The sequence below is a fragment of the Solanum tuberosum genome, unplaced genomic scaffold (assembly GCF_000226075.1).
Source record: "Solanum tuberosum cultivar DM 1-3 516 R44 unplaced genomic scaffold, SolTub_3.0 scf00697, whole genome shotgun sequence".
In the NCBI taxonomy this organism is placed as follows: Eukaryota; Viridiplantae; Streptophyta; class Magnoliopsida; order Solanales; family Solanaceae; genus Solanum; species Solanum tuberosum.
Window position 1 is genome coordinate 59745 of NW_006239670.1, and position 10822 is coordinate 70566.

The 10822-nt window shown below is 28.7% G+C and overlaps 1 pseudogene; it reads right to left on the reverse strand.

Annotated features, from left to right (window-relative positions):
- Nucleotides 1-9490: 9490 nt before the first annotated feature.
- On the reverse strand, nt 9491-10586 carry LOC102578425 (F-box/kelch-repeat protein At1g74510-like; annotated as a pseudogene).
- Between the last annotated feature and the right edge of the window lie 236 nt (nt 10587-10822).

Genomic DNA, 10822 nt, shown 5'->3' on the forward strand with positions numbered 1-10822 from the left:
ATGATGTAATAACTTGATAATATGATTTGGAACATGTTAATAACTAATTCATGAAGATCTGTTGTAATTCTAGAAACCCTAGGTCTGTTTATAATCATGGAATCAATAATTTGACTGAATTCTAGGGACCTAATGGGCGAAAGGAACCCACTAGTGAAAATCCCACATACCTGGTGACGAATTCCACGGAGAAATTTTTCGATTTCAGGGATGAAACTGATGGAACCTTGTTGTGTTCTTGAACTAGGATTCTTGACCTTTTACTCCTCTCTTGATTCTAATTTTCTAAGTTTTGATTAATGATTTGACTTAGATAAGTTCTAGTTATGTTTCTAGTCTTAAACTGACTAAAACCTCGTGATTTAAGGTCTAAACGACATATCTTAGGGGTCCAATGAAATAGGAAAAGACCAAAAGACCCTTGACTTAATTGCTATCGAAGTGACCAACGGATTGGACTAACGGGCCGTAGGTCAATTGGCGGTCCGTTGATTGGAGTCGTCGGTCGAGTCTACCCGACAGGGCTTCACTAAAACGAGCATAACTTTTTACTCGGAGGTCGGATTTTAACAAACTTGGTGGCGTTGGAAAGATGATTCAATTATCTATCATATAATAGGTAATGGGACACATAATTACTTTTGTGCTAAAAGTTATGACCATCTGAAGTTGACCCATCAAAAACTTAGTCAATTTATTTCAACTAAAGAAAGATTTAAGAAGCAAAAATTTAGTCAATTTTAATGTACTAAGTATTAAGAGTTCTTACCTATTACGAATAAATAAAAGATTTTTTCTATCGTACAATCTTTTAAATAAAAAGTAAAAGGTTTAATCAATATTTCAAAAAAATCTTCAAGCTTTTCATAGACATAGTTAAGTGTACATGCAAAACACGTGTGTATCACGTTAATTAAATAACCTCAAACTTTCAAGATAAAAAGTATCCTTAAAAATATGTTCCTCTTTAATTTTAAGTATACTCTTCTTTTAAGATTAAAAAAAATGCGTCTTATGCTAAGAGGAAGGTAAAAGTGTACTTTGAAAATGTTCTAGTTCTATTGATAACTAGTAAACGTATCCCGCGTTGCACGGATATTTTAAAATTTAGAAATAAATAATACGAATTATTATTGAGTAACAAAAGTACATGTATAATCATATATAATATTTTAATATTATATATACAATTAATGCTGACAAAAATTTTACCCTAATATACGTGCAATCGAAGAATTTCTTGGGAATCCTACAAGATGATACGCTCTTCAAAAACACTAAACAACTTGTGCTAATTAATTAAATTTTAAATTTATAGATCAATCTAAAACCTAGTATTAAAATAATTGACTATACTTTTTAGCTAAAATCTAAATATAATTTACAAAGTATGGTACAATCTCTTTAGCACACTCATTTCTTGTTCAATCATGCAAAATAAGACGATTTTCATTTAATCAAATAATTGCATAAAATAAGGATGTACAAAATAATAAATTCTGGTGATCAATTTTTTAAAAAAAAAAGTACTATAAGTAAATTAATTAATATATACCACATAAAAATAAGTTATCAAATTACTATATCACATAAAATAAATTATTTTTAGTGCAAAAAAAAAAAAAAAAGATGAAATAACGGATCATCTTCTATTCATTTAATCTACTATAAATCTATTCTTTTATTTTATGGACTTTTACATTTATTTAGATTTTTTAAATATGTTTTTGTTCTTTAGTAAATATGTATATCAACAACAGAGAGATGAAAAAACGGATCATCTTCTATTCCTTTAATTTACTATAAATCTCTTCTTCTATTTTATAGATTTTTAGATTTGTTTAGAGTTTTAAATATGTTTTTGTTCTTTAGTAAATATGTATATCTTAACATAGTATTAAAATTTCTATATAAATAATTAATTTATTATTTTTAATATTAATTAGATAAAGTTAATAAATTATAAATACCATCAACATGCTATTATCAAGAAAAAAGAATGTTGTTGAGATTAATAAGGTCAGTTTCAAATCATCACCTCTTAAAGAAAAAGTAAAATATATTTTTTCAAAAAATAATGTTTGAAAAATTATGACAGTTTTTCTTTTAATTATAAATTACAGATTTGTAATATTTAATACTTTATTTAAAATAAATAGAAATGCAACCATATGCACCATAATTTCCCATAAAAATAGTATTTATTATTAAAAAATAAAATTAACTTAAAAGATTCTTTATTTAAAAATAAACATTTATAAAAAAAAAATTACAAAATTATATTTTTCAAAAAAAAAAACACATGCATGTAATTGCAGTTAATTATTTTAAAATTAGTGAATCATTTTAAAATAAGTTAGTGGGATTAGCTTTAAATTTATATAAATATTGTTATCTTTTTTTTTTTGAGTTACGTTAAAAGGAAGTAGTGAATTCCTAAAATATAAGTAAATTGATTAAGATTTTTCTACTTCCAATTTAAAATTCCATACTTCATATAATTTTATTTATAAATTAAAATTTAACAAAAAAGTAATATACTAAAAACAGTTAATTATAATTTAACAAAAAAAAAATACAATAAAAACAAAACAAAGAGTTAGCAGAAACTCCTATTTAAAAACCCACTTTCCCTATATTCCTCTCCAGATCACACTTTACTAACAATTAAAAATAAGTTATCAAATTACCATACCAATATAAAAATAAATTATTTTTAGTGCAAAAAAAAAGTAAAAAGATGAAATAACGGATCATCTTCTATTCATTTAATCTACTATAAATCTATTCTTTTATTTTATGGACTTTTACATTTATTTAGATTTTTTAAATATGTTTTTGTTCTTTAGTAAATATGTATATCTTATCATAGTATTGAAATTTTTAATTTTATATAAATAATTAATATAATATTTTTAATATTAATTTGATAAAGTTAATAAATATAAGTACCATCCACATGCTATTATCACAGAAAAAGAATGTTGTTGAGATTAATAAGGTCACTTTCAAATCATCATCTCTTCAAGGAAAAGGAAAATAAAATTGTTTTTTTTAATGTTTAAAAAATTATGACATGTTTTTTTAATTATAAATTACAGATTTGTAATATTTAATAATTTATTTAAAATAGATAGCAATGCAACCATATGTACCATAATTTCCCATAAAAATAGTATTTATTATTAAAAATAAAATTAATTTAAAAGATTCTTTATTTAAAATAAACATTTGTAAAAAAGAAATATTACAAATTTATGTTTTGCAAAAAAAAAAAAAAAGACATACATGTAATTGCAGTTAATTATTTTAAAATTAGTGGATCAGTTTTAAATTTATGTAAATATTATTTACTTTTAAATTTTGAGTTAAGTTAAAGGGAAGTGGTGAATTCCTAAAATATAGGTAAATTGATTAAGATTTTTCTACTTTCAATTTAAAATTCTCTAATTCAAATAATTTTAATTTATAAATTAAAATTTAACAAAAAAGTAATATACTAAAAACTGTTAATTATAATTTAACAAAAAAATAATACAATAAAAACGAAATAGAAACAAAACAAAGAATTAACTGAAACTCCTATTAATAAACTGACTTTTCCTATATTTCCTCTCCAGTTCACACTTTACTAACAATTATTATTTTTTAGATAAATTGATTTCAAAATTTAAAAAATAATATAACTGAAACATAAAAAAATAAAAAATAAATGAAAAGCATTATCCGTAACACACAGTAACCATATGAATTACTGAATTGCAATACTCAATTAGAATGTTACCATAGTTATTATGACTCTTTTCTATTCTTTTTATTTTTATTTTAAGTAAAAAAAAACAGGATTAACTCTTCCTACACAGTTTTTTTTAATTATTAATCTCATCAAATTTAATCTTCTTCCAATGTTTATACTTTTGGTGAGCTCAATTAAGATGGATAGATCATTTCTTGTGAATTTGGTAATATATATTTGTAACTAATCATTTAAAAAAAAAACATATGTATTTAAGTGTTTATTTTTTAATTATAATAATTAAATAGTTGAAAATGTTTATATCTTAATTCAAATTTAAAATAGCTACATTAACTCTAAACTAATAAACTATACATAATTTGTTTATTTGTAAATTTATTCTCAACTTAGAATCCATTTTTTTTTTTTTTTAAAGTTTAAAATGGAAAAACAATTGCATTTGTTTTTTTTTTTTAAACTTTTATTTTAAAGATACAAATCTTTCGGAGGTTTGTCCTACAAATGTCAATTTTTTGTTGATTATTTGGTAGTAATATTTTTGGTTAGAAGTATTTTTATATATAAAATTGAAAAATAATTAACAAAAACAATTAACAATAATTTAAAATTCAAGTAGATGTAAACAAATGGATTTTAGAAATGCGATTTTATATTTTGTGGAAATACGGTTCCAAAAGTATAGGATCTGAAATATATAAGAACGTGTGTAACTTCCTTTTGAAATTGAAAAGGTTGTGTGATTTTTAATTGTAAAAGGATTTATATTTAATTATTCCTTGATTATTTAAAATTTGATTTTATTCTATAATTATTAAAATCATGCATTTAATTTAATTTTATCCTCTATTTATGTATATGTTTCAATAAAATTTTAAATTCATGAACATATCTAAATTATTATTATTATTATTATTACTTTTATTTTTTAGTGTTTATATTAATTTTAAAATTTGAAATTATTCCTTAAAATTCTCTACCGATTGAAATTGTTCCTTAAAATTCTCCAAAGACTAACCGTGGTGCATTTTTTTTTTTTGAATAAAATTAATAATCGCCCTCACTTTTTGCAATTTTTATTTCTATTTAATTGAAAAAAAAAAGGCGTACTCTATTACCGTTTTTAAGATAACTGTAATCCCTAAATATTTGGCTTCATATATTACTATTTTTATTTGTGTGGCTTTATTTGTTTAGATTTTGGAGTTTTTTTCCACCTAAAATTTAAAATACAGATTTAGTTATATCTTTTTAGATTTTGGTTTTGATTAGTTAATTTTTATTTGTTTTGATTAGTTAAATTTGAATAGTACTTCGTTTTTTTTATAAGCGAGTAAATGACATTTTTTAGTTGGTTACTATTTTTTTTTAATATAAAAATAGAAGTTTCTATAATAAACCTTATGTAAAGTTTTTAAAAATATTTATATAATATTTTAGTTTCAATTGATGTTAATTTAAATTTTAAGGTAACTTTAAATTGTTTTTACAATTTTATATATCAGTTAAATAATGCTTTAAAATTATACGAATTTTATACTGTATTGAAATATATCACATTAATTTTTTAAAAATACCTTAATTTTTTTTTACTTGTAATGTATTACTTAAATTAACTACAAATAATTAATTTTAATAATTTTAATTGTATATAAATCTAAGAAATTATGTGGTCACTTTTTAGTTCTCCTATTATATATAGATAGATTATATAGATATTGACAGTAAATAATTAATAAAATTACATATTTTAAAAGATATAAAGAGAATTATACAATAATCAATGTATGATTATAAATAATACTGTATTAATCTACATAATTATATACCCAATAGCAACAAAAAAAAGAAATCGTATATGAGAAGACAATTTCTATTTACTTTACGCATTGCATAATCTACCTCTACAATAATGGTCAATAAATTAATAATATAAAATGAATTTAATTAAAGCTACGTAATAGTTTGGTAAAAGACTTCTAAACCTAAAGTGATAGTAACCGTTTAAGTCTAAACTAATCCTAAGTGGACTCTTTGGAAGAAGTTGTATTTCAGATCAATAATTTTACCCTTTTTCTCCTAATTCTAATAGAAAAAATGTACTAGTACTATTTTTAGACCTAAAAAAAACAGAACAACGTGCAACTATGAATCAAAAGATGAATTTATGGATTCCTGAAGAAATTATGTTTGAAATATTTTCATGGCTTCCGGTTAAATCTTTATTGCGATTCAAGTGTAATACAAAATTTTGTACATCTCTTATCTTGGAATCAGATTTTGTGAATATCCATACTTGTCGTTCTATGAGCCGTTCTGGCAGAACGAAATTCATTCTGCGCGAAAAATGGGAATCAATTTTTTTCACGGCTGAGCAAAGAGAAGATGAAAAAGACTCCACCCCTTTTTTGCAAATTCCGAGATATAATTACCTCTACCTCCATGGCCTTGCATATTATTCTCGGTTGAATTGCGTTAATGGTTTATGTTGCATGTGGGACTCCTTATCTACCCGACATGCTGCAATTTTCAATCCGAGTACAAGAGAAGTAAGATTTCTTCCCAACATAGATGGAGAACTTTCTCCTTGTAACTATTCATTAGGTTTTGAGCCTGAAGAAAAGAAGTTCAAAGTTTTTTCAAGGTACAAAGAAAGACACTGGGTTTTCACTTTAGGCATAGACAAATCATGGAGAGAGAATAAAAACATTTCCTTTGCTATTCCGTATTTTAAGCCTAGTGTCTGCATTAGTGGAGTTATATATCAGCTTATTAATGGTGCTATAGCTGCAATTGATATTAAATCTGAAAAATGTGAAACTATTGCATTGTGGAACTCATCTCATGAGTTACCGAACTACTACGAGTTGATAGAGGTGAAGGGTAAATTAGAGGTCATAGATTATAGAAAATGGGTAGGTGGATACCTTGACTTATGGATTTTTGACCAGACTCCACAAAGAAAATGGGAGAGACATATCATTCGCCTTCCCTCAATATGGAATGCTATGAAGCCTGGATTCGTATCATCCGTCATGTCCCATGATGGGGAGATTGTATTCGTCGTCATCTTCAAGTCGGGTGGTGCTTGTTTGTGTTATGATGTCACGAGAAAGAGTTGGAGGGAATTAAAAATCATGGGGCTTCCTAAGGAAAACTATATCAAAGGCATTTATAGTTATGTCGAAAGTCTAGTTTCCTTAGGGTAATTTTGTTCAAACTGGAATGAATTTAGTGCTTGTACACCCTTAGCTTCTGTTTCACCGAAATATCTAGTTGATAACCTTTCGGGAACTGTTTAATTTTATGATAAGATTTTGTTCACACAAATTCATCCAAATATATTGCAAATCTTTGAAGTGAAGAATCCCACTCACTGTTATCGATTGCAAATACTAAACTATTGTTTGCTGAAGCTATAATGCAGATTTCCATTAAAATTACTATGGCATGGGTGAAGTAACTTGTAAGAATCTTAACTGATGTAGCAAAAAAATTTGTTCCATCGACTCCAAAACCAAAAGTAAATGAGGCCAACAGAAGAGTGAAGAAGCATTGTTGTATTGACAATAAAATAGAAGAGAGTTCAAAACATAAAGAATTTTGAAAATTAACGAATCTCACAATCATATATCAGGCCTTGTTACTGTGAGGTATAACAGCTTTCCTATTCATTTACCAGTAATCATACTCTCTGGTTGTAGATTGTAACCAGTGATGAGAATCTCATAAACTAGGTAGATGTTTGCCTCTTGTAGACTTATGTTGTACTGCAATGTTCACTACATGAATCTGTTGTTGTCTGAGTTCATTTGTAACATATTAGCTTGAGTTGTTTGATGTAGCTGAGGGTACGATAGTCTTCTTGTTTTCTAGCATCCTGCAGAATTGATCATACTGTTTTTGTGAGTATATGTATAATTGAGCCCATTAGAAACTGATACAGTTTCAACCTCTGTAGATACACAGATACAGATTGCACATCCGTAATAAAAGGAGTATTTCCTAATGTAGATTATACGTTTGTGAACCATCAATTTTGTTAAACCTTTCTTGCAATTCTATCCATACGTACATCACTAGCATCGGATGCATAGACTATGCCAGCCACAATATGAGTCCTCACATTAAAGGTGCCTAGAGCTGGAAGTATTCTAATTCATCACAAAAAAGGTGCTGGAGATTTGGGCTTCAACTAAGATCAAAATGATGGATTGGTTGTGTTTGTGCTAGAAAGTAAAGACTGTTCAACGACTCAGATCAAAATGATGGATTTGGAATCAGTTTATTAGTTTTTGAAATCAAGACGCATGGGAATGTAGTCCAGTTTGCTTTTATCCTTGGGGTATACGTAAGCCTTATGATTAAATGACAGAGAAAAGAGACATGAAAAACTTTAACCAGCATTCTCATGGGAATTTAAGGTTAAAGTTCGAGATGAAGTCATATGATGAAACTGTGTAACAGAGATAGAGATTGGAAAGAATCCCAGAAACTCATTCTGTCTCGACTAGTGAATATCACATGATCAGCAACCCACAACAGGACAGTTATACACAAAGCATCGATCGCTTTCGTCAAAGCAAGTTCCACTGAGGGGGTCCTTCACTTGAACCCATGAATTCACTTCGAAATACCCTACACCAATGGCTCTAGGCTCTCCAATTACAATTAACCTATCACCACAAGCTCTAAAAGCCAAATCCCAACCATTCATGGTAACCTGTGCTTTATTTTGCTTGTCATACTTCCTCACCTCCATGTTAGCATAAACAGTAGCATGCAATCATTATTTACAACTGCCACCAAAGGAGGTTCTTCAGATGTAGCAGGCGTATCACCCTTAGATTTAGCTCGGACAGAAGACATGTTCGAAAATTCAGTCAATTTTCCTGTTCCAGATCATATTCCTTTCCACAAGTCATTACTACCTTTGATAACTATATTCCTCCATTGCCTCCAATTACATAAAACTTTGATAGAATGTATGCGTCCACTAATAGTTAATGGACCAGGTCCCTTTACCAAATTACAATGCAGAAAGTAAGAATCTGGAAGTAAAACACACAGAAGAGTTTTAAGTGGACACCCCCTTGCTCAATAGAGGAGGAAACCACGACCTGTCTCACAGGATTTCAACCCAAACTCAATTAACTATAAAGGAGCAAAGCTTCAGATTACAAATCTCTAGTAATCTAGAAATTAAACTCTTGATCCCTGAAACTCTACTACAAGCAAAAGAACTAAGCAATAACTCTATTGCCCACTAAACCAACTAGCTTCTGTCGATCTAGACTTCAAGAACCCAACTGGCTAACTCTAGCCACCAACTCAGATCTCAAGGATAAGACAAGAAACAAACATCAACTCTACTGCATCCACACTTCAACTAACTCTAGTTGATACTTTTAGGCAACTCTACCCAAAAGAACATCAAACAAAGAAAACGAAAAGACGCTCGACTGGAATATAGAAGATTCGACTGACTACCTCTAGTTAATGTGACTCAAAGCTAAAAAACTCAGACAAGCATCCGATCTAATTTATAACAGAGGAATAGATCTACACATGATAAGCACAGAAATATAAACCTAGAGGAAAACTAAGAACAATGATAACTCTATTAGGTCCCGCGTTGTTCTTCCGAATAATATTTCTTGAGAGAATGGCCTTGCCTTTTTGCGCTTGTGAGTTTTGTTTGGATTCAAAAACTATTTTTTGTTGTTGAAGAAAAGACTAATATAAGATGAACACAAATCCTTGGAGAACTCTCATTGGATGAGAGTCTGTTGTTCTGCCAAAAGATGTGCACCAATCACAGCAGGCTGCAGCTCTTGGAAAACTATCTTTTTACAAGTACGAAACTCTCAGGTTCGTCTGGGATCAGGTCCAAAGTTTGTTAAATCATCAAAACTTTAAAGACAACATAGAAAAAATAATAAACTTTCTATCCATAAATACCTCAGAACACATCTTACACCGCTTTTTCATGCTTGGTAAAATCTTGCATGTTCCAGTCTCAGAATTGTAAAGTTCTACTGCTCTAAGTAAATTACCCCGTGAGTCACAACCACCAGCTAGAATGACAATCTCCCCAAAACTGGCAGAGCCAAACAAACACCTTGGTGCATTCATTTGCATTCCAGATGGCGAAGTGTTTATACTGTAACGATAAATGACATGGACAAAATCTCCTTTCCAAACACAAGAAGGTCTGTCCTAACTGCAAAAGACTCCTCATCTGAGAACACAAAGCATTCATTGGGATTCACTGATGGTACATGCTTCCAATGACAATGACTGGGATAAAAAATCTTCCCATTCAAGTAGATAGCAAGAAAACTAAACCCAATGTTCAACCACCCAATGTTGATGACAGTCTGTAAACTTCCACACTCCTTATTATTAAGCGAAAGCTACGATTCAAAGATGTAATAGCCCCGTAATCAGACCAGGGGGAGTGAACAAGAGAGCTAATGGAGCTGTCTCTGCCTGTTGAAGGGATAAGAGGACTATTATCTGCAGTATGACGTTGATTACCAGCTTGGTCATCTAGAGAGACTTCTCCATTTAGAGCATCAGATTGCTTCGGCAACTTGAGTTGCACAACTTCATTCACCAAGAAGGTAATCAGCGTCAGCTGCAGATAATAGTTCTCTTATTCCTGCCACGAAAAGTGAAGTGTTTGAATCACTCGCGATTCTATTTCTAAATTGTGTGTTTATGTCAATTTGAACATTACCAACAGTGATGCATATCTCTGTTTGCTCTTTTTCTTTCATTTCATATAGCATTAATTTGTATTGCTATATGGATAAACCTCTGCTTCCATTGTTCAAATTGAGAGTATTGATGAACTACACTTCCATATTCCTGTTGATTCGCGTTTGAATTGTGTTAACACCCAATCAATTAATAGATCCCAATACAAGTATATGCAGATATTTACTGAAAAACATGAATGAAATTCTGAGTACTTAAACTTTACTTTGTATATCCACTTGCAGCCAATAGATCTTTTATAATGAGGAAGTGGAACAATGGTTCATGTTTGATTACTCTCCAATG